This window comes from Pteronotus mesoamericanus, unplaced genomic scaffold (assembly GCF_021234165.1).
Source record: "Pteronotus mesoamericanus isolate MK-2021 breed Mesoamerican mustached bat unplaced genomic scaffold, CSHL_Meso_final contig_246, whole genome shotgun sequence".
In the NCBI taxonomy this organism is placed as follows: domain Eukaryota; kingdom Metazoa; phylum Chordata; class Mammalia; order Chiroptera; family Mormoopidae; genus Pteronotus; species Pteronotus mesoamericanus.
This window is the reverse complement of record NW_026555104.1, coordinates 6,924,907-6,948,764: the sequence shown is the minus strand read 5'-3', so window position 1 is coordinate 6,948,764 and position 23,858 is coordinate 6,924,907. Positions and strand designations below refer to the sequence as shown.

The 23,858-nt window shown below is 42.2% G+C and overlaps 1 protein-coding gene and 1 pseudogene across 3 annotated transcripts in view; one reads left to right on the top strand and one right to left on the bottom strand.

The window, feature by feature from the left end:
- RPL38 (ribosomal protein L38) overlaps window positions 1–23,858 on the bottom strand; it is a 303,530-nt gene that overhangs the window by 234,366 nt on the left and 45,306 nt on the right. The gene's annotated exons all lie outside the window — the stretch shown is intronic.
- LOC129070181 (protein L-Myc-like) lies at window positions 17,878–21,305 on the top strand (annotated as a pseudogene).

Here is a 23,858-nt window from a genome sequence, read left to right as displayed (position 1 = left end):
GTGGGAATGTAAATTGGTTCGATCACTATGGAAAACAGTGTGGAGTTTCCTCATGAAAATTAAAAATAGAACTACCTCATGATCTACCAATTCCACTTTTGGGCATTTATTCAAAGAAAATAAAAATGGGGAAGAGGAAAAAATGAGCTCGTTATTTCCAACACTTCCCTTTCCAGTGAGGCTGGCGATGGAACTGCTGAACCTCAGAGAGCCAGCAGGCTTCCTGCCTCATTCAGTGAACCGGGGAGCGGCTGCGGTGGTTTTTGATAGCACTTGTTTTTCCCCTTTTGGGCCATTTTCAAAGACATAGACCTCACCAACTCTGTCAGCAGTGCTCGGAGCCTGGTCACACCACGTATCACCTCTGGGCATGGCCAGGAGGGATCCAGGCAGAGGAGGCAGGAAGGCAGAGAAGGAAAGACTCCAGAGGAAGTGGAGCACAGAAGCTCGAGGGCCAGGCAGGAGCTTGGCTGCAGGTCTTGGCTTGGGCTTGTTATGCATTCTCCCAGGCATGTTAGTGGAGGAATGCAAAATGTCCACAGAATCTCTGAGTGATTTCCAGCTCTGATAATCTGACGCATCTGCCTGTAAACCATAAAAAGGAGTCTGAGACAATGGGACGTCAGGCTTCAAGGAAGCAGATGATAAACTTGACACCCCCGTCCAATAAACTGATGCCATCTGGCAGAGACTCAGCTGCGAGCACCGTCCAGACTGATGTCTTAAGGCACACAGTGGATGATGAAAAGAAGGGGAAAATAACCATTCACTGAATACCACTTATGTGCTAAGTAATGTTCAGGGATGTAAATCCCTGCATACATTATCTAATAGCTTTTTCAAAAATTGAGATATAATTCACACCGTGGTATTCACTCCTTTAAACTGTACAATTCAGTTGTTTTAGGACATGTGCAAAGTTGTGTAACCACCCCACTATTCGATGGCAGAATATTTTCATCACTCTAAAAAGTAAACCCCTATCCATTAGTCATCACTTTCCCTGTTCCCAGCAGCTGGTGACACTAATCTAACTTTCTTTCTCTACTGACTTGTCTCTTCTGGACATTTCACATGCCATATATGGCATTCTGTTATAGGCATCTTTCACTTAGTGTATGCGTTCAAGAGGTATCCATGTTGTGCCCTGGCTGGTGAGGCTCAGTGGATTGAGCACTGGCCTGCAAACTAAAGGGTCGCTGGTTCAATTCCCAGTCCAGGCACATGCCTGGGTTGCGGGCCAGGTCCTCAGCAGGTGGTGTGTGAGAGACAATCACACATTGATGTTTCTTCCCCTCTCTTTCTCCCTCCCTTCCCCTGTGTCTAAAAATAAATAAATAAAATCTTTTAAAAAAAGACATATCCATGTTGTAACATACATCAGTACTTCATTCTTTGAAGTGTCCATCTGTATGGATATACTACTTTTTTTTTTATTCATTCATCAGTTGACGGACATTTGGGTTGTTTCTACTTTTTGGCTATTGTGAATAATGAGGCTATAACATTCATAGACAATTTTTGTATGAATGTATGTTTTCAATTCTCTTGGGTTTCTCCCCAGAGTAGAACTACAGGGTACCATGATAACTCTATGTCTGACTTTTTGAGAAACTGCCAAACTGTTTTTTATAGTGATTGTACCATTTTACATTCTTACCAGGCATGCATGAGGGTTCAAATTTCTTCATATTCCCACCAACATTTGCAATCACCTATCCATTTTGTTATAACCATCCTTGCTTCTGTAAAGTGATATATCATTGTGCTCTCATTGGCCTTTTCCTAATGACTAATGGTGTTGAGCATCTTTTCATGTGCTTATCGACCATTTGTATATTTTCTTTCTACATCTTCTTCGGAGATTATATTTTTCTAATTTGTCCTGCCAAATCCAATCTTTCATGTAGTGTTTAGTTCATTTATATTTAATGCAGTTACTGATAAAATAGGATTTAAATCTGCCATTTTGTTATTTTTTTCTATGTCATGTCTTTTTTGATTTTCTAGTCCTCTATACTTTCTTTGGTTAAACAGACATTTTTGAATGCCCAATTCAAATTCCTTTGTCTTATATTTACTATTCTTTAAAAAATTTATCTTCTTAGTACATGCCTTGGGTATTGCAATTAGCATCTTGATGTATAGCAGTAGAGTTTGGATTATTATTAGCTTAATATCAATAGGATACAAAAATCTAGTTTCTGTATAACTTAATTTCTTAACTCTCCTTTGTTTTGTTATTATTGTCATACAAATCACATCTTTATACATTGTATTTCTATTAATACATATTTACTGATATTGCTTTGCAGAGTTGTTTCTTAAAGAAGACAGGAGAGAAATAGAAATAAAAAATACAAAATACAAAAAGGAAAAATACAAATAAAAATACATTCATACCATTTTTTTTATTGACCTATCTCATTTACTTTTATTGATGCTCTTTATGTATTCATGTGAATTCTTGTTGCTGTCTAGTATCTTTTATTTCAGCCTGAAGGACTCGGTTTAGCATTTTTTCTAGAACAGTTTCACTGGCAGTGAAGTCCCAACTTTTTTAAACCTGAGAGTGTCTTACTTTCTCCTTCACTTTTGAAGGACAGTTTTGTCCAATATAGAACTCTTGATTGATAGTTTCTCCTTTCAACATTTTAAATAAATCATGCCACTGCCTTCTGGCCTATGTAATTTTTTATGATAAATCACCTTTGATTGTTATTGAGGTTCTTTTATATGTGAATTGCTTTTCTCTTGCTGTTTTTAAATTACCTCATAGTCTTTGGATTTTGGCAGCTGGATTATGATGTGTCTTGGTGTGGCTCCCTTTAAGTTTATCCTACTTGGAGTTGGTTGGAATTTTTGAATGTGTAGATTAAAATTTGTCATCAAATTTGGGGATCTGAGGCCATTATTTATTCAAATATTCCTTCTCCCTCCCTGTCTCTGCCTCTCTCTTCCCCACCCCCATTCTCGCTTCCTCCCCTGCCCATTACATAGACATTGGTGTCATTTTTGATGTTCCAGAAATCTCAAAATTCTGTTCATTTTTTTCTTCTGTTCCTCAGACTGGCTAATTTCAATATACCTATCTTTGTTTTCTGATTGTTTCCTCTGCGTGCTCAAATCCGCTGTTAAACTCTTTTAATGAATTTTTATTTTAGTTATTTCACTTTCAACTTCAGAATTTCTATTTGATTGTTTTTAATAATTTGTATATCTTTATTGATATTCTACTTTTAGTGAGACACCACTTCCATACTTTCCTTTAGCTCTTTAGCTACTACTTTGTTTAGTTTTTAAGCATATTTAAAATACCTAATTGATTTTTTTCTACTGTATTTTTTATTGTTTATTCTATTACACTTGTCCCAATTTTTTTCCCTTTTGTCCCCCTTCCTCCAGCCCTCCACACTCTCCTACAGTCAATCCTCTCTCTGTTGTCCATGTCCATGAGTCATTCATATATGTTCTTTGACTAATCCCTCCCCCTTCCTTCCACCATTCCCCTCAACCCACCCCCACCCCTTCTACAGCTTTCAGTCTGTTTCCATGACTCTGGTTCTATTTTTCTCATTGTTTACTCATTACTTTCCAGTCATAAGTGAGGTTGTGTGGTATTTGTCTTTCACTGACTGGCTTATTTCACTTAGCATAATAGACTCCAGTTCCATTCATGCTAATGCATAAGGTGGGACTTCCTTCTTTCTTTCTGCTGTTGTAGTATTCCATTTGTGTGAATGTACCACAGTTTTTAATCCACTAATCTACTGATGGGCACTCAGGCTGTTTCCAGCATTTAGCTATTGTAAATTGTAAATAGCACTTCTATGAATATAGAGGTGCATCAGTTCTTTTGAATTTTAGGATTCTTAGGGTATATTCCCAGCAGTGGAATTGCTGGGTCAAAAGGCAGTTTCATTTTTAATTTTTTTAGGGAATTCCATACTGTTTCCTACAGTGGCTGCACCAGTCTGCATTCCCACCAACAGGCATTAGTGTTCCCTTTTCTCCACATCCTCACTGGCACATCCTTACTGTTTTGTTATTTTTTTTTTTTATTTTAAAATACCTAATTTAAAGTCTGGGCTTAGTAAGTCCAACATCTCGGCTTCCTCAAGGACAGCTTGTGTTGATGTCTTCCCCTCCCACCCCCATATATACGTCCTGAACTCTTGTTTCTTTTCATGTCTCATCATTTTTGGCTGGAAACTGTACATTTAAATAATATAATGTGGCAACTCAGAATATCAGATTCTCCTCCCTCCCCAAGCTTTGTTATTGTTTTTTGAATTTGTTTATTTAGTGACCTTTCTGAACTAATTCTATAAAGTCTACATTTTTTTCATATGTGGCCACTGAAATATCTTCTCAGTTAGTCTAGTTGGTAAAGAGCGATTGGACAGAGCCTCCCTTAGATGCCTGGAAACAATGTTTCCCAGTCTTTGCCAAAGGGCTCTGTGTGTGTTGGTTTATACCTTCCACATTGACTAGATGTTTACAACTCCACTTTAGTATTTACTTCCTGCTTGTTCAGTGCCTCAAGGTTAGCCAGACGTAAGAACTTAGGTTCTTTTCAGATCTTTCCTGAACATGTGCACAGTTCTATGCATATGCCTGGCCTTCAAGATTCTGCATGGTTTCTGAGGCGTTTTTAATCCCACTCAGTGATTTTCAAAATGAGGTTCAAAGGTATTAGGTGATTTGCATAAGATCTCCATCAAGCAGTGAGAGACACTAGATTCAAATCTAAAGTCATGCTTTTTCTACTCCAAGAAGCAATACATCTGCAACATCCACAGATGTTACTCTTTCATGCTCACTGGTATTCCTGGCCTTAAACCAGCACGGAAACCCTTTACACCAAGTTGGGATTAAAGGGTGAGCTCTTGGCAGTTGCCAAGCACCTGGGAATAGATACTTAAAGTCAAAACTGATTCCAAGGAATCTCAAGGATGGAAGAAGGAAAGCTTGCCCCGTGCGCAGGAAGCAGGGCACAACTGCCTGTGCATTTTCAGGACGGGGCGGGGACCTTCAAGGTCCTCAGAGCTGACTCCAGCCTATCACAAAATCTTCATTTGGGGTCCCTCACTAACAGGTCCCTGGCAACAACAAAAGAAATCTCAGGAAATGAGTTCCTAAGGTGGTGTATGATTCCAGAGTTTAAGATCTTCACTTCCAGGATGAACTAAACTGCTTTTATTAAATCCCTTCCATGGAACTCATGACAAATCGTCACTTTCAATGACAAGGGATTCACTACCAAGACAACACATTTTATTTTCAAGCTTCTATACTTGCCTGACAGCCCAGCACAGTGGAGCAAGATGACTCCTCCTGATCTGTGTGAATTTGTCAAATCACTTCCTCTCTCTGAACCTGTTTCCTCATCTGAAAGAATGGAAGAAAGAATGTCTACTTGGCAAGATTGTTGGAGGGCTGAGGACATAAAGCATGTTGATGTACTTGGTAGAAGAACCCATCAATGGCAGCTCTTATTGAAAATTCTTCTGTAGAGTGAACTGAACTCTGTGTCTCCTCAGTTTTCACTTATGATCCTTCAGCCCACTTCCTAAACTTGTACTTTCAGATCATTACACACAGCAATTGTGCTGTTTATCTGCATTGAAGCCATTCTACTTCCTAAACAACTCCTCATAACATATGGTCTTGACTTCTTTTACCAACTTATTTCCTCTCCTTAAAGATAAGACCTACTTTCCCACACTCCCACCCACAGTGGGGAATGGTCTTAAGGATGTTTTGACCAGCAGAGAGAGAAAAATTTATCTCTCACTTCCTCATTCTAAAGCTTATACTTTTACTAGTACAGTCCAAGGTCACCTTCATTTTTCTGTTGGCTATGCCACATTGGTTTACCTGGACTATCCAGGACTTCATGTTTGCTCATAGATTCATGGAGTACAAGGTCAGTATCTTTTCCATCCCTGTTAAAATGCATCTTGTTAGAGTTAGCACATGTCCCAGGCAGCTGAGATTCTGATTTTTACATCCATCTCAAAGCCTATAAATCAGCAAATATGAGAATAAATTCTACCACATCATCCATGTTTCTCCTGTCTCCCATACCTTCCACCCATCAACTGTAATTGTCCTCAGTAGATGAGCACCTGAGGCTATTTCAACAAAAAACAAGACAGGAGCCCAAGAGATGCTGAATTTAGGTCCATAAACATTTATTGGACACCTGACATGTATCGGGAACTTGCAAAACCAATGTCTTATGTGATGTTCACAACAACCCTCTGCAGAGAGCATCATAAACCCATTTATAGGTGGAAGTCAATGAGGTCAAGCGATTTTCACAAAGTCACACACCTAATAGCTACAAGGATAGGGCACAGATCTGGATTTATCTGACTCTGGAGCCCATGTTCCCTATTATGCTAATGGAGTCTATGAGTAGCTCCCAAACTTCAAAGTGCATACGAATCATCTTGAAAATTTGTTAAAAGTGAAGATCTACCCTCATTCCCCAAATTTTAATTGATTAGATCTAGAGTGAAGTTAGACATCTTTAAGAAACTCTATGTGATTGTGAGCCTGGTAGTTCACAAACAGCAGCCTGCTCTGCCACCCCAGCTGCTGAGCTCTGAAGGTCAATCTGCAAGCATTGTCCTGTGGGTCAAGTCTACTCTGGCTCCCTTCCTGGCCAGACCAGCACAAATAATGATGGGGAGCCTCTCCTGAAGGCAAGAAGGAGACAGTTGGAATCCTCTTCAGGCTCTGCCTCTCGCTGTTCCTGTGGGATTTTTCAGCCTGGACCCTAAACACTGCCATCTTCTGTGACCCTTGATTTGCTTTACAGATCTGGCCCCGGGAAGTGGGAAACCTCAGGCATGGATGTTGCAATAGCTGATTAGTTAATGTAACCTACGTGCTCCCGGTGTCCTGGAATCCCCCGCAGCAGAAAATAAGACATTCCTGGGCTGCCTGCCAGCCTGTCTCCAACCATGTGAGTTTACACAGAGAAACAACAGCCCAGATGGGGCCTCTCCACCCCCCATCCCCCATTCCCACTGTATCAAGACCCACATCTGGCCTTAGCATTTAAAGACTCTTGCTTCACAGACCTATGGACTTCCCTATCTTTACATTGTATCCTGCAGGCCTGTCTTTAAAGGCACCCATCTTGGTCACGAGACAAGTAGAGAAAACTGCTTTTTTCTTCCTTTCTGGATATGAATAATGGTTGAAACTTTCTTGTGGTTAGTATGTGGTGACAGGGTTTCTGCAGAAGAATTTACATTTAATGAGAAGTTCATGGACTCCCTGACTGCATTTTTTTTGTTCTGTATGGCAAAAAAGATTCAGAGAGACTGGGCTAAAACAGTCTATGTGACTTGAAGAAGCTACTTAATTCCCTTTGAGATCCAGCTCCTTTGTCAGTAAAGCAGGCATAACAATCCTAACTGCACCTTGGTTATTATTAAGAGCACAGAATGAACCCATAGTGCAAAGGGCTCAGCAAAGTTGCTGACATGTGGTCGGGGCTCTACGATCCTGTGCATGTTTTCTTCATTCTCTACATCTTGTGATACCCAGTGTAATCCTGAGAAAAGCGACATCCGCGTGACCTGAGATCTGTTAGAAATGCAGGCTCTCACCTCCAGTCTCAGATTTAGTCAAATAAAATCTACATTTCACAGGTTTCCTGGGGAGTCAAATAAATGTTACAGTTTGAGAAGCAATGGCTAGCTTACCATACACCAGCGTGGGGAGGCTGGGAATGGATACAACAGCTTTCTGATTAATTTTTTTCATCTTCTTTCTTATTGCTCACCATCCCCACCAAATTGTGCCAAATTCATATTCACTTCCCTGTAAGCCTTCAACAGAACTTGGCCTTATCCCTCTCCCATGTGTTGATTATTCCCTGTTGCCTAAAAGATAAAGATCTCACTCCTTGAGGTGCCACTCATGTCCCTCCCCAGTCTGTTCCAGTCCTACCTTTCCATCCACAGTGCCTACAGATGTCACGCTCTAGCCCCCATGGGCATTGCCTGTCATTTCTCAAAGGTAGTCTTCACTTGTAGGCCCTTAGCTCTTAATTCCAGAAATAATCTGTTTCCCATGAGGCACTGTCTTTTCATCACCTTCTCCAACTTACTCAAGCTCTACTTTCTGGAATGTTCTTCTCTGTCTCCAAAGTCCTACTCAGCCTCAAGACTCATGCCCACTGCCATGGTCAGAATGTGTGCCGATCAATCTCATGATGGATGAGCATCTCAGAATCACGACCTTCGGTTCTCTCTTGGCCCACCAACGACTATGTAGATCTCTTTGGGCAAATCGCCTGAATTATGGAGCCTTGACACTCTGGTTAGTCCTATCTGGGTAAAGGAGAAAATAAAGTTGCCAACCTCAGAGAATTATTATGAGGATTCCTGGAGGCTATTGCGCTTAGCACAGTGACTGGCACATAGTAAGTGTTCAGTAAAAGAGCCGGATCCACTATAGCATGAACCTACTTCAGCATAAATTTCATAGAAGGAAGTGCCTATGCCGGTTTTGTTCCCCATTATAGTTCCAGCACAAGACCCACTTTCTGATACCCAGTATATGTGTATGTTTAACAAATATTTGCTAAATAAATGAATGCCTAAAAAGTGTTATGTAAATTGTAAAGCTCTATACAAATAAAAAGCTATGTTTTGTTTGCTTTTATTTTCGTTATCAGGATTTAGATAACTTGTAAGAGAGACAAAGATCACAAATTTATTATCATTGTGGTTACTGACTTATGGTCTCTTCCAGCCTCTTGGGAGCACACTGTGATTTCTTTATACACAAGTGAAAGAATATATACAGTGGTGGTTTCCTCTCCTATTATTTCAACATCTGTTCAATCTGCTTTCAGTTTTCTATCATCATAACAACCTGCACCCCCCATAATAACTATTTTGTGGCACTTTGTCTCCAGAATGCCTGGCACACCCATTTTAAAGCTCTAGCACTCAGTCTTTGTCCAACTTCTTGGGCCTATGTCTGTCCTTGACCCTCAACCTCAAAAATGCCCAGAAGAGATGTCTTTTCTAAGAAATAGTAGAAGAGAGACCCCAACAAGATATGGATGAAATACCTGGATGAGGGATAAAGGTAAGGGGTAGCTCCAAACGGGGCTCCCAATTAGAAGGCCAAGGGCAGCCAGCAGGCCTGTTAGGTCATGGAACCTTCCCGGCCCAGCATGATCATCATCGCCTGTTTTTGCCCAGACCGTCTGCCCTGCCCCCACCCCTCACACTCTGCTCTTGCTGTGTCTCCCTCAAATTCAGGGACTTGGGGTAAAGAGGTTGCAGAGGACCTCTATCCCAGGTAATCTCAAACCTTTAAATGTATATTTTATTAAATGAGGGGATTGCCTGCAGCTCCTGTTAAATGGTGGATTCTGAGTGAATAGACCTGTGGTGGGACCCAAGATTCTGCATTTTTAGTAAACTCCAAGTGATACCAAAAATGAACTAGTCTGTAGGTCACACTTTGAGTAGCAAGGGTCTAGTCTATCCCTGGGCACTGGATCCCGTCAGTCCCCTGGAACCTTAGAAGTCTAGTCCTCCACTAAATACTTTAAATTTGTTTCTTATATTTTTATTTTTCAATTGTACATAAATAGAGCTAGAAAAAATACATATGAGAAATTACATTTGAAGTATGGACAATTTTCTTCTATAGGTTATATAATTCAAATTAATAATTAACACCGTAGTAACTGACACTGAGCATTTTGTACATACAATAAAAAGATACGTTCCAATTATAGTGCACTTTGAATATTATTGTCTTAGGTTTTGAGATTGCTTAGTCCCTTTCATAGAAATAGATTTTACCATTCAAATAGAGCTTTTATAGTCTTTTGTTTGTTATTCTTATATCCCCTTTCTCTTTTGATACTATTTTACTCCCAACAATGATTCATAATCTAAGGAATTGTCCTTCAGATAGCAATTAGGATGAATGTTCATGTGGCTACCTGCCAGTAAATTTGAGGATAGCATGATAAAATAAAAACAATAAATACTTTGGAGTATTTACCGAAAGTCAGACTAAGTGCTTTACAAGAACTTATCTCATTTAGTCCTCAAAATAACATCATATAGAAACTGATACTAATTTCCACTGTAAAATTGTAAGAACAAGAAAATTGAGGGTAAGAAAAGTTCAACAGACTTTCTTCTATTCCTGAAGGTTGGTAAGCTGTAAGGCGAGGATTTGAACAAGGATCTGCATATCTCCAAGCGCTCAGAGTGTTAACAGCGACAAAATTTTTAAAAAATAAGAAATGCAAGGAGTACAAGAAAAAAAATTGTTAATCAAACAATACCAGAAATTCAAACTTTGGATATCTGTCCACAGCGCCTTTTAAGAAATACTAACATTAGGAGGATCTAAAAAATGGCTGTGGAGCAGGTGGAAGTTAGAGTCACCTCCTCTCAGGACCAAAGTGAGATTACAACTAAATTATAGAACAATCAGCCTGAATAACCACCTAAAGACTACCTGACCACAAGTCTCAAAACTAAGGATTTACAGAAGAATCCTTCCACATCGAGAGTGATAGGAAAGGTGGAAATGGGAAAAGGGCTGGCCCCGCACACTTGTGCAATGGCTGAGAATCTGGAGGGAGAGCTCAGCTGCAGAGGTTCCCTGAGGAACAAAGGGTCTCAACCCCATGCTGGGATCCCCAGCCAGATCATCCGAGCTGGGAAGAAGAGACCGCATAACATTTGGCTGTGAAAAATAAGTGGGTATTTCTGTTCGCCAATGAGAAATGAGAATCTGCTAGAAACTCAGGCACCCTCCTAAAGGCTCAGTGCACAAAATCTCATTTGCAACCATTCACCCTGGGCTCTTGGGGAGGGAGGGTGGCTCGGAGTGGACTGTGGTCGTGCGAGGAGAGGCTGGGTTGTGTGACTCTTAGATGAGAGCTAAAAGGACAGCTGCCGGGGTCCCTGTGCTGAGCTCCTCTCCTACACGGTCCACAGGTGCTGTCTTTCCTGGTTGGGCACTCGCCCCACCCGCCTACCTCTTTGTCGTCTTACCTTGCTGAGCTTCCACCCTTCAGAAAAATAAGCCTCTGGGGCCCCTGGTGTAGACTTTCTCGGAGGGCTCTTCAGGAAATCTGAGCAGGCCCAGTGGGTGTCAGAGGCTGAGTTGTGGGGCTCTGGACAGGCACCATTCTACCCCTCCCACGTGCCTGACTAGTGCCACCCCCATGGAAGATCTTTGAGTCCCACCCTGCTGACTCCTGATGGCCCCACCCTACCAAGCCTGTACCTTGCAGAGGAGTCAGCTGGCTGTGTTCAGCCAGGGCAGATGGTGCAGGCTTCCTTGGAAGGGTCTTGAGGAGATCCAAGTGGACTTGGAGGAAGATTGAGTTATGTGGCTCCATGGCGGGGGCCAATTTTTCCCTTCACAACCAAGCAGCACTACCATTTCTGTGCAGTGCCCTCCCTTCACACAACCAATTCTTGGTCTGTTTGGGCCTGATGAATTCTGTTGGCCTTGCCCTGATGATGCCCTGAGACCACAGCCCACCAGAAAATTCTAGTGTACCCGGCGGGTGGTGGCTGGCCTTGGTATATCCTGCGACTTTTGCTGAGTGGCCTCAGATCCAGCACTGGCACTGAATTTGAATATGTATCAGTCTCATGAACACCAATTGCCCATACCTGGCGACTCACTGAGAATCTACCTCATGCGACTTACATACTGTCAAAGGCTCTTTCAGTGACTGAGACTAACAGGCAGTTGGAAGAGGTGGATCTTGGAGGTCCTTGGGCCTTTAGCTGACCTGCCCCTGGGTTTGGTGTTAGTGGAAACCAGCCTTAATGTGTGTGCAGCTTGGTCCCTCCAATGCACACCCAGACCCAGCAGAGGCAGCCAAAAACTCTGGATCACTTTGTAGAACCAAATAAGCAGCCTACAACCAGTCACAGGCAATGCCTGACATTGACTGGCACCGGAGTCTCTCCCAAAATGTTCCCGAACCAATTCTCCCAGGGGTGGGTTTCAGAGCACATCAGAGTAAGACACGATGAGCTCCACAAGTGACACACCAAAAGAGAGGTTTTGGCAGTAACCAGAATGTGCTTCGGCAAATCCCACTTTGTGGAGTTTGATCCCACACAGCAGCTTGAACACTGTGGTTGGGGTTGATCCTCATAGTCACCCAGCCTGAGGGTCAACCCCAACCACAAAGGGGCCAACAGCAATCAAGACTCAACTACAACAAGAGGACTCACATAACCCACACAAGAGACATCCTGGAGCACCAGCTCTGGTGATCAGGAAGACTGTGCCACTGAGCTCCACAAGACACTGACTACATTAGGCCACCATACCAATACTGGGAGACATAGCAGATCTATCCAAAAGACAGAAACAAATACAGAGAGGCAGTAGAAATGAGGAGACAAAGAAACATGCCTCAAATGAAAGACCAGGACTGATTACCAGACAAAGAACTAAATAAAATGGAGGCAAGCAATCTACCACAAGCAGAGTTTAAAATAATGATTATAGGGATGCTCAGGGAACTTAGGGGAAGAATTGGTAAATTCAGTGAGAACTTAAACAAAGATATAGCAAGAATAAAAAAGACATAGGAACTGTAAAAAGAGCCAGTCAGAAATGAAGAGACAAACAGGGACATTACATAGTGAGAGAGAGATCAATACAGCAAGAAGATATAACTCTTGTAAACATTTATGAACCCAGGAAATAAGGACCTAAGTACAGAAAGCAAGTCTTAATGGACAAAGAGGGAGAGATAGACAGCAGTACAGTTGCAGAAGGGGACTTTAACACCCCACTAACATCAATGGATAGATCTTTCAGACAGAAAATCAACAAGAAAGCAGTGACCATAAATGATATATTAGACCAGGTAGATATAATTGATATATTCAGAGCATTTCCCCGCAAAGGAGCAGAATATCCATTCAAGTGCATGTGTAAAATTTTCTAGGATAGATCACATGTTAGGACATAAAATACATCTTGATAAATTTAAAAAGATTGAAATTATATTAAGTTCTTTCTCTGACCACAATGGTATGAAACTAGAAATAAATTAAAAGAAAAAAAAGAACAAAAAACTCTCCTTAAAAACATACAAACAGAGGCTGAATAACATGTTATTAAACAATGAACAGGATAACAATGAGATCAAGAAAGAAATCAAAACATATCTTAAGATAAATGAAAATGAAAACACAACAACCAAAATTTATGAGACACAGTGAAAGAAGTCCTAAGAGGGAAATTCATAGCATTACAGGTCTACCTCAAGAACCAAGAAAAATCTCAAATAAACAATCCAACTTTACACTTAAAAAGTGAACTAGGAAAAGAACAACAAAATCCAAAGTGAGTAGAATAAAATGAAATCATAAAGATCAGAGCAGAAATAAACAAAATAGTGTCTAAAAAACTAATATAATGGTCAGTGAAGCCATGATCTTATTCTTTGAAAAGATAAACAAGTTTGATAAACCTTTAACTGAGACTCACCAGGAAAAAAAAAGAGAGGATCCAAATAAATAAAATCAGGAAAAAGAGGAAATAACAACTAACATCACAGAAATGCAAAGGACTATAAGAAAATATTAGCAACAACTATATGCCAACAAATTGGACATCTGGAAAAGATAAATTTCTAGCAAATACAATCTTCTGAAACTGAATCAAGAAAAAACAGAAAATCTAAACAGGCTGATTACAACTAACAAAACTAAACTAATAATTAAAAAGCTCCCAAGAAACAAAAGTCCTGGAGTGGACGGCTTCACAAGTGAATTTTACCACATATTCAAAGAACTAACACCTAGCCTTCCCAAAATATTCCCAAAAATCCAAGGAGAGAAGAGATTCCAAAGTTTAGTTTCCAAGCCGGCATTATCCTAATTCCAAAACCAGATTAAGACACTGCAAAGAAATAAAATTATAGACCAACACCCCTGATGACAATAGATACAAAAATCCTCAACAAAACATTAGGAAACTGAAGTCAGCAATACATGCAAAAGATCCCATTATGATGAAGTGGGATTTGTTCCTGGGATGCAAGGTTGATACAATGTCTTCCAATCAGTTAATGTGACAAACCACATAAATGAAATGAAGAGTAAAAATTATATAGTCACATCAAGAGATACAGAAAAAGCTTTTGGCAAAATCCAGTACACACTGATGATATAAACTCTCAGCAAAGTGAGAATAGAAGGAACATACCTCAACATAATAAAGGCCATATATGGCAAACCCACAGCTAACATCATCCTCAATGGGAAAAAACTAAAAGCATTTCCTTTAAGATCAGGAACAAAAAAAATCAATTACAGTATGTCCACTTTCACTCTTATTCAACATACTACTGGAAGTTCTAGCCACAGCAATCAGAAAAGAAGAAGAAATAAAAGGCATCCAAATTGGAAAGAAAGAAGTAAAACTATTATTATTTATAGATAACATGATACTGTATGTAAAGAACCCTAAAGATTCCACCCAAAAACTACTAGAACTAACAAAGGGATTCAGTAATGTAGCAAGATACAAAATACATATTCAGAAATTGGGTGTATTTTAATATACCAATAATGAACTATCAGAAAGGGAAACTAAGAAAAAAATCCCATTTATAATTGCATTTAAAAAATAAATGTCTAGGAATAAATTTAACCAAGAAGGTAAAAGACCTGTACTCAAAAAATTATAAAACACATAAGTGGAAATATATCATGTTCATGGATAGGAAGAATTAATACCATTAAAATGTCCATACTACCCAATCTATAGACTCAAAGTGATTCCTATCAACAAACCCATGGCATATTTCACAGAACTAGAAAAAAATACTAAAAAAATTATATGGAATCGCAAAAGACCCTGAATATCCATGGCAATCCTGAGAAAAGAGAACAAAGTTGAAGGTATCATGCCACTTGATATCAAACTATACTATAGGGCTATAGTAATCAAAACAGCATGGTACTGGCATAAACACAGACATATAGATCAATGGAACAGAACAGAGAGCCCAGAAATAAATCCATGTCTATATAGGCAATTAATATTTGACAAACAAGACTAGACTATACAATGGGGTAAAAAAGAGTCTATTCAATAAATAGTGTTGCGAAAACTGAACAGATACATGCAAAAAAGGTGGAACTAGACCACCTTCTCACACCATATATTCTCAAAATATGTTAAATATTTAAATGTAAGTCTCAAAAACCATAAAACTCCTAGAGGGAAACATAGGTTGTAAAATCTCAGGTATTTCTTGTGGCAATATTTTTTCTGATATATCTCCTTGGGCAAGGGGAAAAAAGAAAAAACAAACAAATAGGACTACATCAAACTGAAAAGTTTTTTCTCAGCAAAAGAAAGCATCAACAAAAGAAAAAGATAACCCACTGAATAGAAGACATTTGCTAATGATACACTGGATACAGGGTTAATACCCAAAATTTATAAAGAACTTACACAACTCAACACAGAAAAACAAGCAATTCAATTTAAAAAATGAGCAGACAGCCTGAATAGACACTTCTCCAAAGAGGATATACAGATGGGCAATATATGAAAAGGTGCTCAAAGTCGCTAACCATCAGAGAAATACAAATTAAAATCACAGTGAGATATCACTTCCCACCTATCAGAATGGCTATCATCAATAAATCATCAAACAATAAGTCTTGGTGAGGAGGTAGAGAAAAGGGAGCCCTAGTGTACTATTGGTGGGAATGCAGACTGGTACAGTCACTATGGGAAGCAGCATATTTTAAAATATTAAAAATGAAACTGTTTTAGGGTCCATTTCTGGGTATGTATCAGGAGAAGCACAAGCACTAATCCAAAAGAATGTATGTATCTTTATGGTACATGATGCATCATGCACTACATTAGATCCCCGTAAGTTACTAAATTTATCATTGGAAGTTTGTATCTTCTGACCTCCCTCTGTTAAGTATTAAAATGTACTTTTAACATTTATTATACACCTAATGTACGGCAGGCTCTGTAATAGGCATTTCAACTAGCTCATTTGATGTAATGTGTTCACATCTCTACTATTTATATGAGGAACCTGAGTTCCAGAGAGATGTATGGAGTCTTTCAGTCCCTGAGGTGTGGGTTGGTAGACTTAAGCGGCAGCTGGGGAAGCTCTGGCTGCAGACAAGAAAGTGCTAGAGCAAGAATGGGTGTTTGCTATGTGTATTTACATCTCTGCCCCTGCAAGCCAGTCTCCCTGATCTGAAAGTGGATTAGCACCCACCTGCTATTACTCACACAGGTGCCTATAGATCTGTGTTTCTCAAAAAAAAAAGAGAGCCCCAACCCATCTTTGTTAGGATCACAAGGTCACACATAACAAATATATGCTTATGTTCCCATCCAAGACGCTGACTAAGACTGGTTAATCCCTCATCAAGTTTCCTTTCCCTTCTGGGCACACAGCTAGACTGCATTTCCCAGGCCCTTGCAGGGGCCCATGAGACTTCTTCTTCCGGGAGCATGAGTGGGAATGACATGATGACCTCTTCGCTTCAGCAGTTAAGAGCAGGCACGCCTTCTCCATACCGCCACTTCATTTCCTTATTTGTGGCATGAACACAGAAGACCCAGTGAAGGACTCCGAGGTCAAAGGGAATTATAAAACCTCTAGCCAGGGTCCCAGAATGACTGAGTGAAATAGAGAACTCCATCCCCACTGACCCACCCTGGATGGTGGCATGAAAATCAAACCTTTATCTTGTTCAGCCATTGTAATGGTGCGGTGGTTGAGTGCAAAGTTTGCCATCCCTGACTAATACCTCCATCTAACGGATCTTGATGGAGGAGCCCAGAAATCAGCTCCTTTAGGAAGCCTTTAGTTAATTCTGAAAATCTAGAGTTCTGTGAAAGGGGTCAGACCTGGGCACAGGAAGGGAAGTGTATTTGTATGGTCCAAAGAGATGTATGAAAGATGACAGAGAGCCATTATGCTTTCCCATCATGCATTATCCGCATGTCAACCCCTTCTCTCATTCCCTCTTATCGTGTGGAAAATTGAGGTCTAAACATACCCTTCACAGGCTGTCATGGTAATATTTCCTTTCTCGCAGATGAGAAAGTCAGTTTCTGAAACAGGAGCTCGATCTCACAGCACTCTGATAAGCTGGTTGAAAACCCAATGTCACAAGCTTGGGTGCACGCCAGGTATTTTATCTGGTAAGATAGCAAAGCTTGAAGATGATTAATCTTTGCGTTCGAACTTATCACCTTGTCTGTCACTTCTGAGTCAGAGACCAAGCCCTGGGATAGTGTGGAGGTTGGGGTGAGGTGAAAGTAAATAGTAACATAACTATTTCTGGGAATGGGAGACTGTGTGTGGGTCTGGAAGTTTATCTCACCTGCCAACAAGTACTTGAAAGTAAGTGCCTCCCAACCCAAAGAACTGGCCTCCAAGTGACTCTTGTTTGTCTGCCTCCGGCAGAACTCTAATGGCACAATAGCATGGTAGCTCTCTCCATCTTCAACATACACACATGTGTGCACACACACATACACACTCACAAACACATATGTAATACTCAGAGCCCACCAAGGGAGAGCGGTCCCTTCCCTCTGTGCTTGGCCGGCATTGCCAGTAGCTGAGCTGAGAACTGGGGGTGGAGAACATTTATTGTTGAGTAGAGATTAGTCTCCCACATCAACTCCACAGTGCCCGTAAGGAGTTCCTCCTCTGTTCATCATTCACTGTTTCTCTGAGTTATGGGTGAACTGTCACTGCAGTGAGTCACCCCTTCTCCATAACTGTCTTCAACTTTACCACAATCTGGCAGGGAGAGCACAGAGGGTGAAGAAGGGATGGTCTCTATTCAGCCCCAGAATCCCAGCATCAAACAGCTGGACGAGACCACAGGTCGGGCAGCCCCAAGGTTGCCTTCAAAGCTGAGGAAAGGAGTCTTCTGTACCTGGTCCTCCAGGCTGAAAGAAATTGGCCTCGTGCCCAACATGAAGCCAAAGAAGTCTACACTGATGGTCCCATTTCAGCCCAAGAAGGATAATCTCACACATACAAGTGTTCCCACGCCCTACATGTTTCTGGCTAGCCCGGGATGGGAGGAGTGGTATCTTAAGGTCTTCCTGGCTCAAAAGAAGAAAGAACAAATCCCATGGTAAACCCCTCTTACATAGCAAAGGCAGTATCCAAGTTCTGAAAATTCAAAATTCAAGTTCTTCCCCTTTGGAAAATCTGGCTACTGTGTGTTCTGCAAACTCCCATTGCAGCAGGAATAATGTTGGAATATAACACAGTGTTGGGGGTCCACAGACCCCGAGCACCTTGAGGGCAGGGCTTTGACCTTGTTCATCACTGTAATACCAAGGACATAATAGGCACTTTAATAAACACTTGCCAAATCAATGAGTGAATGAATGAAGGCCTGTCAAATGCTTGATTTTCCACATGCAGTTGATATAACCCAACTCCATCATAAAGAACTATCTCCAAGATAGGAAAATATATAATAACTAGACTCCATGGATGTAGGAGGCCAAAACCCTCAACCTTTAACTAAATGCATGAATCATCAATGGAAAACAAAGGTTATGTCCTACAGACCCAGTGAGCTGGTGTGAGGTTACATTTGCTCCTGTGACCTGATTATTTCAAGCGGTCACGGGCGTCTGAAAGTAAACCAAGCCATACCCAGAAATTCGGAAGAAATGGGGAAGTGAATAAATAGAAGTGTGCTTTGGATTAAAAGTGGCTCTAGCCTTGGAACTTGCATTACAAAAGGAAAAAGAATTTTTAAAAATTCTTGGATTCCAATGGAAGCTGCATTTCTGAGGCAGGCGGTAACAGCACAAGGCATGAGACGAGCAGGACACTTGTTTTTCCAACCGCTGTTCCCAAAGATGGAGTCTAATTTCTCTCACTGTTCACGTCTCCATCTCCAACATGGGATGAATTGAAAGAATTATTGTCAATGCTTCAATGGTATTGCTCCAAGCATCGTTAAAATGGCATGGACACTCGGGCTGTGTAGAATGCTCTCTTTAAGGGGTGAGCCTGTAGACTGTCTTCGGAGGAAGTGAGGTGCAGGGGAGAGAATCATGGCTTTGCACTGAAGGAACCTCAGGGCCACACCTCAAATATGTCCCTTGTTAGCCTGATCCCTACAGCAGCTAAGTAAGTCATTGAACTTCACTGAGCATCAGGTTTCTCACCTATAAAAATGAGAACAATAGCAATACACATTTAATATGAGTATTGCAAGGATTAAATGAAATACCGTATATAAAATGTCTCATCCCCAATTTAGTCCCATTCTCTTCTCTTCCTTTCATCCAAAACTCTCAGCAACCTGGATTAAAAAGTTGTGGTATGTATATACAACAGAATATTCCTGGGCCAGAAAAAAGAATGAGATCTTACCACTTGTGACAGCATGGGTGGACCTGGAGGACATTTTGTTAAGTGAAATAAGTCAAACAGAAAGAGGCAAATACCATATGATTTTACTCACATGTGGACTCTAAGGAACAAAATAAGTGAACAAACAAAAGAGAAACAGACTCATAGATTCAGAGAACAGACTGATGTTTGCCAGAGGGGAAGGAGCGTGGGGGACTGAGTGAAAAAGTGGAGGGATTAAGAAGTACAAATTGATAGTTATAGAATAGTCATGGGATGTAAAGTGCAGCATAGGAAGTAGAGTCAATAACATTGTAATGACTGTGTTCGGTTCCAGGTGGGTACTGCAAATATCCTGGGAGCACTCTGTGAAGTTTGTGATTGTCTAACCACTGTGCTCTGCATCTGAAACGAATACAAAATAATATTGAATGTAAACTGTGATCAAAAAATAAAATTTAGGGGGCTGTGTGTGGGCTGCTGGCCCGCCTCTGGTGGCGGGCAGCCGGAGCGAGGGAGCGGCAGGGACTTTGACTGGTACCAACACTGTATCCACAACTCTGACTTGGAAGAGGATTTCTACTGCTCCATCATGCCCAGTGAGCACATCTGGAAGAAATTAGAGCTGATGCCATTGCTCCGCACGTCACTGCCCTGAAATTGGTCCCCCAGGAGCCATGGCCTGGAGTAGGCACCAGGCACGAGGCAGAATCCTGGAGCCCCTTGAAAGCTTGGGGCAGAAACTACACCTCCATCTTCTGCCGTGGCTGTATGTAGAGCGGCTTGTCAGCCCAAGAGGGATGGCTGGAGATGGAGGTGAGCCGGTGAATTACTAGCTGGCCAGGGAGCCGCATCCCAGGTGCCAGCCACCCCAGATTGTGCTCCCAGATCCAAGCCTGCTCTCCCCTGTCTGATGGGCGAGCCAAGGCCCAGCCTGCTCTGGTTCTGAGAGCCTGAGTGACTCAGAGAGTGAAGAAATCGACATTGTGAAAGAGAAGAAACAGTCCCTGGGTGGATGGAAACTGTCATCACCACGCTGTGAGCAGACAGCTTGGACCCCTCCATGAAACGCCTACACATCTCCACCGGTCAGCAACCATGTGACTACAATGTCAGATTTCTTCTAGAAAGCCACTCCCCAGGAGGGGCTCCAGAGAGGTCTCCAAGAAGAGGCTCTGGAGTGAATGCCCAGAGGCAATGGAAGATGAAGGGCATGAAGAGGTTGTAAGCCTTCTACACAGAAAGCCAGGCTCAGAAGTCCTGCCACCCCAAACCTGCCAGTTCCAATGCTGAGGATGGGCCCAAGGAGAAGAAACCACAGCTTCCTGGAGCTCAAAATGTGGGCTGATCTCACTTCAAAGTCTTGGCCAGGTATCCACCCCGGCCAGCGGCTCCAAAACCCCCAGAATGGTGATCTGGAGCAAGGCCTTGGAATATGTGCAGCCCTGGGGTGGGGGTGAAGGGGCCAAGAAGAGGAGGATGGCTACGTAGAAAAGGCAGCTCCGATGCCAACAGTAGCAACTGCAGGGAAGGATTGCTCAGCGGCTATTAGCTGACCGAAAGCCTGACTGCTCTGTCCTACAAAGACCCGAGTTTATTTTCTGGCCTTCCCTCTCCCCTTTCATAAAATTTTGCTCATTTTGGTTATGGTGGGACAGTGACACCATGGATCCCAGAATGCTTTGCAGCTGGGGCCCTCAATAAGGGCTTGCATTCTTGGAAACCCAGACCCCAGCTCTCCATTTCCCAGACTCATGGGAGTGCCATCTTCGCTGAAGCCTCCGCTTCTCAGCAGCGGACCGAGGAGCCCCGGGGTCTGTCTAGCTCACTAGCTCTGAAGAAATGCAGCCATGGTCAGGACCTCCAACCTGCGTGAAACCTCCTGATGAGCATTGGGCTGGGAAAGGATGCTCCCACTGCTGTCCCTGGGGTGATGCAAGAAGAGCTGGGCCCACACGCCCTCTCTGCTCCTTTTTCCAAGAGACACATGAGCTGTCTTAGATGAAGACAAGCTCGCAGATGTGATCGACATGGACCATTACCTCACTGTCAGACACATCACTGTAGTTGAGGTGTTGGAAACCTTTAAATATGTGTGTGTTCTTACTGTAAGGTATCAAGGAAAATGAATACAAGCCAGAGCCCTTGTAAGGGGCATTAGCTTCTTCTCTTCGCACCGAATCAAGCCTAACCCCACCAACCACAGCCTCCTACACGCAGACTTCTCATCTCAGGGAGGCGGGGAGAGAGTGTGGTCAGGAAGAAAATAAGCCAGACATCTTTGTGTAAACCATAACCTATGTGTGTGTAAATGACCTCTACTTCTTACCCAAGGGACAGATTCACAAGGGTCCCAGGAACTCTTCTTACCCAGGAATGGGAAGCTTCTGGTTGGAATAGAAAGAGGACCCATCTTCAGACCTCTGTCCCATTGGATGGGAAACTGGGGGTATCTGTTCTATCACCAAAGCTTATTTTTTATGTATGTCTGAATAACTAGGTCAAAGTTGTAGGGTAATAATATGACTGTAATAATTTATGGTTTTTAACTTGAACATTTCACCCAGAATGCCATATGGTATGCTTGAGTGTGATATTGTTATGTTACAGAATTACATGCTTATGATTTTGTCATAAAAAAAAAAAAGGGGGGGGCGTTATTTGTGCCGGACCCTGTATAATGACGCTAGATGACACCCCTCCTCCCACTCTCAGTGCTGCGACCTCGAGGACATTTAAAGAGCTTGGCCTCCGGATTCTTTCTCTCAAAGCCCTCTGGGGCCTTCCCTTGTGGGACCGTTCTGTCCTCACAAGGGACTTCTTTGTCTCCCCTGCCTTTGTTATGAAATGCGCATTACAGCACCCCTTTCGCACAGGTCAGAAATATCTTCCTAAGACTCAGGGAACTGGGTCTCAGCCTGGAGATGCCTTGGAGTCCTGGGCGTGAATGTGTTCCCTACCCAGCTGTCTTCCATCTTGGAATCTTTTTGCAAGGCAGATAGATGTCAGGCACCTCAGGGGTGGAACTATACGGCTTCTTCTCATTTCAGTCCCTGACTTCCAAGTTTAAGATCTACTAGATCTATGCACACCTGTTCTTCTTGTGCAATTCCAAGGAGCTTGCTGATTCCAGCCACCCCAGGGCCCCTGCCAGCCTGACATGAGTCAGAGCCCCTTTCCAGAACCCCAGCTCTTCCTGCGGTTCTTACTGGGAGAGCTGCCAAGATTCACCAGGGCTCCAGAAAGTGGCCTAGCTTCCTGGTGGGTTAAAGGAGCTCCCAGGACACCTGCTTCATGGACCATGATGGATTTTGCCCCAGCTGGACTTGGCACCTCCAAGTGGATTCCAAGTATAGCCTCCAGTCTGTGAAAGGCTCCCGCCCCCTACCGGCGTCTTGTGGGCAGACTCAGGAGCCCCTAAGCATAGCCAGGAAGAAGGACCAGCCCCTTCAGAATTCTGCCCAGGGCAGCAGGGGCCTGCTGGCTGTGGGTTTGAAAGTCGGGGAGGGGAGGATGGTAAAGGGTTCTATGTGGTTCTGGAAAGCCGGCAGCCACTTCCAAACCTACTGTGCATGATAGTCTGTTTCTGAGGTTTTTTTCCTGGCCTCAGAGAACCCCAGTGGAAGTGTGGGGAAACCCTCTCTATCTTTTGGAGCATGGTTTTTGGGAAGCCAACCGATTTCTCGAACTGTCTTTGGGGAACAGGTGGGATGTAGGTTACTGATGTTTTACCTGAATAGCTTGTGTTTTATAAGCTGCTGTTGGGTATGATGCTGGGAGAGGTCTGTTTTTACACTGTATTTTAGCATCCCTTTTGCGAAGTGGTGTTGTGTTTGTACAAGAAAAAAAAGCTCTTGGGCAATTAAAAAAAAGGAAATTTAAAACAAAGCAAAACAAAAACATGTGGGGTTTTGGAATGTAAATTTATTTACATCTCACTTGGTTTTGTTTTTGTATGTAAGTTTATTTACATGAAAGCCTTAAGAAGGCATGAAAGTCACATTTTGTGACATTTAACAAAGTGCATTGACTGAAATATAGCTGGAATTACATGTTCTTTTTTATCTTTATCCCTTAGCTAATATTCTCCTTGCAGAGCCCAACATAGTGCTGGATATCAGGTAGAGACTCACTAAATGAACATCGAATTGAGATGCATCCATGTGAATACAGGCAAATCAAATACCTTATTTGGTCAACTCTCTCATCTTGAAGCCTTGGCTCCAATCCCCTGTGGTTCAGTTCAGTTCAATGTTCAGAAGCCCTGATCTGCCCTCGGGGCTCAAGGAAGCATGAGAGTGGCTATGCCTATGTCCCAGGTCCCTCTTGGTTGCTGACAGTCTTGAGAAGGGCTTAGGGGAGGAGAGAGATGTCCAAGCAAGAGCTTCAGTGTTTTCTACGTTGTGACCTTTCTTCCTTGCGCAGTGGG